The following is a 7965-nucleotide window of genomic DNA, read 5'->3' as shown; positions in this document are numbered from 1 at the left end:
TGGTTAACCCACAACTCGACGTTCAACAACTTCTAGTTATTCTATCTCCCATAGGGCCCACAATTGTCTCTTGGTCTTGAAAGAAACAATCCACAATTTCTCATTCTAACACTAAAGTTGAGTATTATGCTATGGCAACTACATGTGCTAAACTCACATAGCTTCAAGCACTACTCAAATCATTAAAAACTATCCCTGTCTTCTCCTCCTGTTACCCTTAATCAAATCATTTTTTGTTTTTTGGAAAAAAGTTACTACTGCGGCTCTCACAGGAGACGTTAACTATAAATTATCATTTATAGGATTTAAATTCCTGATTTTGACTTATAATAAAGTGACGTTAACTAGTGCAAAACTTCGCCAATTGTGGAGGGTAAACTCCACACTTGTTGATAAAATATAAATGTCAAGACTCTCTAATAGAATTGAATAGAGATGCTTATCTGAATTCTTGGACAATTGATGGGTTATCATTATTCCATGTGTTATTATTCCGATCCAACATGACTCCTTAGAACACAACTTCTGTTCTGTGTTGCTTTTAATTCCGCCACAAGAAACTGGTAGTCTCCATTTTCTTAATCCATTTACAGGAATTATGATTCCAAATTGGTATATCTAGCCACCCATCGTGGATAAACAATTCCAAGTATATCTTAGTCCAGCACGTTAATTTGTTTGGAATAAGACCTAACGATCGACCATTCTCAATTCCGTCCAACGAGAATTCTAGCTCAAACTCTGGTTCTAGCTGCTGCTGCTGCTTAATCATGGAAAGTCAACGCAGAGGCTATAAATATGAAACAGACTTCTGCTGCTTTCATCGACCAAGTCATCTCTTCCAATTAGTAGTGTCTTTTTCTCTGTCTGAGATGGCGAAACTCAGATATTTTCTCATCTTCTTGTTCTTCATCTTCTTCTTCCCCTTGGCTGTTTATGGGGATTACAACGTTGTCCAGTTTGGAGCAAGAGGCGACGGTAAGACCGACTCGGGTAGGGCATTCCTTAATGCATGGCAAGCAGCTTGCTCGTCGGTCAGGCCGGCGACGGTTTACGTGCCACGAGGATCATATTTGATCAAGCGGATCATCTTCGAAGGTCCCTGCAGAAATAGCAGAATGACCATGAGAATGGAGCTTCCACCAACTATGCAGCATATGGTAGCGGAAACTGCCCTCAAGGAGCTCGGGTTGTGGGCTTGCAAGACTGCCGGCAGGAACTGCCCTCAAGGAGCTCGGTTGGTACCTGAACCTCTCTTAGTCTCTGCAAAGGACATGGTTATGGTTTACTTATAACTCATGCTCGTTTCGATTGCAGTCGTTGGCCTTCAACGGTGCCGAAGACGTCCTCGTCAGGGGCCTGAAGTCAATCAACAGCCAGTTTTTTCATGTTGCAGTAAACCTATGCAAGAACATCAGGTTTCGAGGGATTCAGCTCTTGGCTCCTGATGAGAGCCCCAACAAGGACGGTGTCCACGTCCAACTGTCCATCGGCGTCACCATCGTCAACAGCGCCATGAAAACCGGCGACGACTGTATCTCTATTGGGCCAGGAACCAGGAACATGTGGATGGAGCGGATAGTATGAGGCCCTGGACATGGAATCAGGTAAGAATGACAGTAAGAATGAATATATAAAAGTTAAAGGCCGACTCCAGTAAAAGGTCACCTAACTTTCTCGTGTATGAAATCGAATCTGTGGCAGCGTTGGGAGACTGGCTCAGGAATTCAAAGAAGAAGGTGTCCAGAACATAACAGTGAAAACGGTGGTCTTCAGGGGAACTCAAAACGGGGTGAGGATAAAGTCCTGGGGAAGACCGAGTACCGGATTCGTGAGAGATGTGCGCTTTATGAACCTCGTTATGATAAACGTTCAAAACCCGATCATAATCGACCAAAATTACTGTCCCGGAAACAGAGATTGCCCCGGCAAGGTACAGCCCGGCCAGATACGTCGTTTTCGATCTTTCGAAATGAATTTCATAAATTATTTTACTTTGATTATAAGATCCTTCCCGCTAACAATATTGCCGACCTTCAGCATTCGGGATTAAAATCAGTGGAGTAACCTACAAAAACATCATGGAGACATCCGCGACGCCGGTAGCTGTAATGTTCCATTGCAGCCAAGCTAACCCTTGCAGTAGAATCGGGTTGAAGGACGTGAAGCTCTCCTATCAAAACAGGCGAGCGCAGTCGTCATGTAGATTTGCAGATGGATCCGTTAGTGGTTTAATTGATCCACCCAGTTGCCTTTGAGCAGCGAGGGTAGCGAGGAATATCAGGAAAAACGCAAGTTAGAAGAAGAAAAAATATCTGCTAGCAGCTAACATGATTAACGAACCGGATCGCTATAAGATTAAAATTCTTGTCCTTAACACTGAATTTTGCCATAAGATTGAATCAAATCAATTTGCTCAAGGTTGAGTTTATCTTGTGCTGTTCTTCAGTTGAGATTGGTTAACATATATGCGATCAGATTTGTCGAAATAGAAAAAATACAAGCCTCTGAAACGGCACGAGAAGGGGAAATATGAACCCTTCAAAGCAACAATATCCGCCATTGTAGAGGCATGCATTTATCTGTTTAAGCAAATCTGAAACCCATCACAGGTACAGGGAGATTCTTCATAAGATTTTCTATGTCTTGTTTCTTCTTCTTCTTTGTTTTTTCATAAAGCTGAAAATTAGTAAGATAATGATAGAGAGATAAGTAGAAAGAAAGAGATTAATGTGTGGGAAATTAACAAAGAAGGAAAAAGTGGAACGGAAGAGGGAAGAAGACGTTGACTAGGTGTTTCATAACAGAAATATGTTTCTCTCATTACCAATAAAACTGATCCCCCTATAGCTATGCCGAAAAGTTTTCACATAAAACAAATCATCAGTGAAGACAAAGTGATCCCCCACAAAGAGTTAAAGATCCAGCACACAACATCCAAAATATCTACAGGTAAGAGTAAGCTGCAAAATGGATAATTTTGAACACAAACATCCTAGAAAATGATAATCTCCAATAAAGAAACCTGAAACCCCAAACAAGCACAACAAATAAAGACGACAAAGTTCAGATGAAAAGAACCAATAAATCCAAAAAGCCACTTTTGGAGTAAGAAACGAGATTCCAACAGTTCCCAAACATGAGGAATAAAAGGAAAATTCAAACAAATGGGAGAGTTTCTTACCGAAGTCATGATGGGATTTTCGCTTCAAACAATACAATTCAAGAATATGGAGTTCTCTGAACCTTTTAATTTGCGGGAAAAGGCGAAGGAAAGATACAAAATGCTGAATCTAAGGAGTGAGAGGTGGTGAGTTAAAACATTAATACAAAACACTTAAAACGGAAAACACAACAGAATGATATGAGCTAAAAACTTAAAAATCAACAATAGCGGAGAGGCTGAGAGATATTACTTTTGATAAATGAGTAGGAAGGAGCTCCTAAAACAGCATCAACATGAGGCGTTATTCCGATCAAAGATAAATAATGGAATATAGAAGATAAAAAAAAATCAATGTAAGGTCGGCAAAAAAAAAACCGAGAAGATTAAGAATAAAACAACTTACCCCTTTTTGTCATTTATCTCGGCGCGGAAGAAGTTCAGAGGAAGAAATTGAAGACAAAGAAGATTAGAGAGGAAGAATTCGAAGAGGAAAAAAATTGGAGACTGAGAGACAAAGTAAGGAATCGGAGAGGGAGAATGAGGAATAAGAAGACAAAATCTCCCTGTTTTTTTCTAAATCGCCGCCTAATGAACGCCATTTCTCTACTCCCCATGATTCCTGAGAGAATGAAAGATGAAGAGACGAACTCGAAGAGTCGACCTCCCGCTCCCTCTCCCGCCTCCTAAATCCCCGAGTCTTGGACCCTCGTTAAGTTAACGAGTCGACTCATGAGCTTTTGAACCGAACCATGGTTTGGTTGAGCTTGACTCATTAACTTAAATGAGCCTCATCTGAATCTCGGTTTGAGATCTAGATAAATCGAATCAAATTGAGCTGGAACCGAGCCGAGCTCGAGCCGCTCGTGAACCGGCTCGGTTCGATGCCTCCCCTAGTTCTTTTGCTCAGTTCTTTTTCTTTAGACATATTTGCTTGGATTATTGAGACTATTACTTATTCTAGCTATTCTTATATATAATCTCATAGATGTCTACATAGACTATTGCATTAGATTGATGTTCCTTTCAAGAGTTGCATAAGACCTACTTTTAAGGATTGATGTAGCCTCTTGAGTATTAAAATGCAAGAGGTTTTGTTATGCCTTTTGTCTCCTCTATAGATTCTATTTGGATGCTTATTGTTTATTATGGAGGGCATCTTAAGTGCTTGGTGTTTATAATTAAGATGCTTGGGGTTTAAATGAGCTGAGATTTAGAAGCATACAAAGTTCTCTTACAAATATTAGGAGATAAAAACCACTTTTAAGTTTTTTGAGATGTCAATTACAAATGGATCTTGGGTGTTGAATGAAACCAAGAGAAGGCTTGGAAGATTGAAGATAAGTGCTCTTAGTATTCATTGGGGAGAGGCCAAATGTGTTTTATCATTAATTTTTTAAAAACATTTAAGAAAACTAAGAGGTTTGTGTCTAACAAAGTTCACGTATGCCATGGTGTGTACTAGACCAGACATAGTTCATGTAGTGGGAGTTGTGGGCAGATTATGAGTAATCCAGGTAAACAATATTGGGAAACAGTAGAGTGGATTCTCAGGTATTTGAGAGGCACTGCAAACTCAACCTTATGTTTCAAAAAGTCAGATTTGGGATTACAAGGTTATGTAGATGCAGACATGGCTGGACACATTGATGGTAGGAAGAGTTCCACTGGATATGTATACACATTGGGTGGTACAACAATTAATTGGATCTCAAAGTTGCAGAAGATAGTTTCTCTTTCCACTACTGAGGCGGAACATGCCATCGTGACCAAAACCAGCAAAGAGATGGTATGGTTATAGTCTTTCTAGGAAGAATTAGGTCTCAAGCATGGAAAGAACGTGTGGTATTGTGACTGTCAGAGTGTTATTCCTTTAGCAAAGAATCTTATTGATCATGCTAGAACAAAGCACATACAGGTGCATTCACTTTGTCATATCGGCTTTTGAGGATGTAGTTTCTTAAACTAGGTTTCTAACCTTTCTATAACTCAAATGACTTTTTATGAACCGCCTTGGTTGGAACCCTATTGAGTACATAGACTGTAGTTTTGAGAGCTTCACTTCACAAAGACAATGGGAGATTAGAGTTACTAATCATACTCCTCAATTATTAATGAACATTATGGCTTGCAATTAAGTTTTTATACTGCTACTCCACTCGTAGGGGCAGCCCTTGCTCTAAAATTAAAAATTCACTATGATTAGCTAAACAACATCTACAACAAAGAGTTTCAGGAGACTTAATCACAGCACTTGCCCAAACACTTTGGAACTTGAGGTAAAAAACTTTTGCAAGTTCAGATTGAATTATTTGCAAGAGTGACATGGTTTCTATTAAAATTATAAGTATGCCTCTGGTTAGACAAATATGATAATCAAACATATAAGAAATAATTACACCCAGTCCTAAGGTGAAGCTACCAACAATTTCAATAACTCCACTTAAGATTTTAAATAGATGCAATTGAAAACTTGTTATTGTTGGCAATATTAGAAGTTTTTCAAAGAAGAATTACACTTGGTATTAAAAGAAAAGGCTTGTAATGATATGACCATGTGAAACCAGACTTCCAACATCAAACACCAAGTACTCTAATCAGATATTAAAAACAATGTTCATAAATGGTTAGCCTTCAATGAGAAAACTTGCAAAATTACTTCTTGAGCACCTAATGGCTCTAGCACTTTGAGAAAACAATTGGGAGCATTTGGGAGTTTAGAAATTAGAGTGAGCAAACATCTCTTGAATTTTTTATCTAGTTTGATGTATAGAATACATTTCTCAATGTTTTGAAAGCTAGCCATTATGAGTGGATAAGTTTTTTTTTTTTTTGTATTTTGTAAATTAAATCAAATAAGTTCCAAAAATTATGACAAGAGTCAACAAATTCTATCTTTGTTATTGATCATATTGGTGGGTCACTAATAAAATTTGAAGATATATAGCCTCTAAGATTTCAAAAATTTAAAAGTTTGCATCATAGGGTCTACTGAAGTGCATGGGGGTTGAATCCAATACTTCCAACGGCCAAATTTAAGGTTGAATCCTTCTTTAAGAGCTCCAATCCTTCAGTAACTTCAGTATAGAGGGTGACTATAGTTGGCAGGGGTCAAGTCCCCTTTGTTTCTTTTTCTTCAAAAGGGACTCAACTCCTCCTTTATGGTCTCGACTCCTTTTAAATTTTGTATATGAGTCGACTCTACATTCTAATCCAAAATTTTATGTAAGCCGGGTGTCGAATCATCTTTTCTTTTCTGCTTATTGGCTGAGGCTAACTCCTTCTGAATGAGTTCGACTCCTTTTTTAACTTCTGTATTGGCATCAACTCCACCTTTTAATTTGAAAGTCACAATAAGTGAAATTTGACCCCATGTTCTATTGTTTGTAGCAAGTGGGTTGGTCTCTACTAGTAAGGGATCGACTCCTCTTTCAAAAATAACTTTTATGCCTTTGATTTCTACAAAAAAATTATGGTGAAATATATTAGTTTGTTATCATTAAAATATGGGTTCTTAGAGGAACTAAGCTTCAATTCCCATAAAAACTTGGTGCATGCAACTCTAACACAGTTGGGATATGACAAAAGAAGAAAAAGTGTGAAGAAACTATTAGAAGATAGTCCCGTATAGATTAGTGAGAATAAGATCTTGGGTATATTAGTTTGAAAATAAGGTTCTTAACTTGACTAGTCATTTTAGGATGAATCTTAGGTTCAACTTTATATAGTATCAGAGCAGGTATTCATACGTGATGCTCCAAATTGTCCACTTATAGGTACCATATATGGTAGCTTACTTATGAGGGCGAGTGTTAAAGAACAGTTTCATATGGATTAGTGAGTATAGGATCTTAGTTTATGAGTTGGAAGAGAGACTTTCTAACTTGACTAGTCATTTTGGAATGAACTTTGAATTCAACTTCACAAAAAAAACATAAACGTCTAATAATCCAGATGTTTTAATTTCAAACTTTTACTATTTTGCAGCTTTTACAATCCTTCGCTAAGATGATCCCTCGTGTACACTTGAGTAAAACTATGACTGCGGCTGCTGTTGTTTACTACTTTCTCTACATGGTGGTTGCACTTGGTGCCCTAGAGTTTATATATGGTGGTTGCACTTGCACAAGTTTGAATTCATTCAGTGGTTTAGTTTTCTTTTTTAATCGACAACAAGTGCAACAGCTGCTGGGCTGAGTGAGACAGTATTCATCTCAGATGATGAATATTATATTCCGTTAGTTGTTATCTTTGGGATTTTGGACCATGCATAATGGGCAGAGGTGACACTTTAAATAACTTCAACACTGTGAGTGAGGTTACTAGTGTGCACCTTTGTCAACATAACTAACCCCTTCCTAACCTCTTCTCTATTTGTCGAAAATGATCCATATATCCAAGTAAACTAGCAAAATCTTCTTTCTCGATCATCTACTCTGACAAGACATTCACGCTGACCAGCTTATTAGGCTCTTCAAGGTTGTCTGTCGGAGTAATGGTGTGAAATCTGATCATATATTTGATACCATGCAGTAGTAGAATCCACACTGGCTGGAGCATGGAGTAAGAGATTTTTGTGAAGAGAAGAAATTAGTCAAGTGAAAGAAAGAGTTTTCTTTCTTATTCAATATATATATATAGCTTGACACCACACGTCGGGGTGGAAGATTTAGGGCCTCTGCAATATCTATCTATTCAAGTACATGGCAAAATCAGGCCTCTGCAATATCTATCTATTCAAGTACATGGCAAAATCAGGCCTCTGCAATATCTATCTATTCAAGTACATAATCTTCTATGTT

The 7965-nt window shown here is 38.1% G+C and overlaps 1 pseudogene; it reads left to right on the top strand.

Annotated features, from left to right (window-relative positions):
- The first annotated feature begins 770 nt into the window (after positions 1 to 770).
- LOC137946010 (polygalacturonase-like) lies at positions 771 to 2258 on the top strand (annotated as a pseudogene).
- Positions 2259 to 7965: the final 5707 nt, after the last annotated feature.

This window comes from Aristolochia californica, unplaced genomic scaffold, assembly GCF_029961685.1.
Source record: "Aristolochia californica isolate CCGP_79_NKW_82.1479 unplaced genomic scaffold, dmAriCali1.0.hap1 SCAF_1, whole genome shotgun sequence".
In the NCBI taxonomy this organism is placed as follows: Eukaryota; Viridiplantae; Streptophyta; class Magnoliopsida; order Piperales; family Aristolochiaceae; genus Aristolochia; species Aristolochia californica.
Note: the sequence above shows the minus strand (reverse complement) of the source record. Positions and strands in the feature narration are given on the sequence as shown.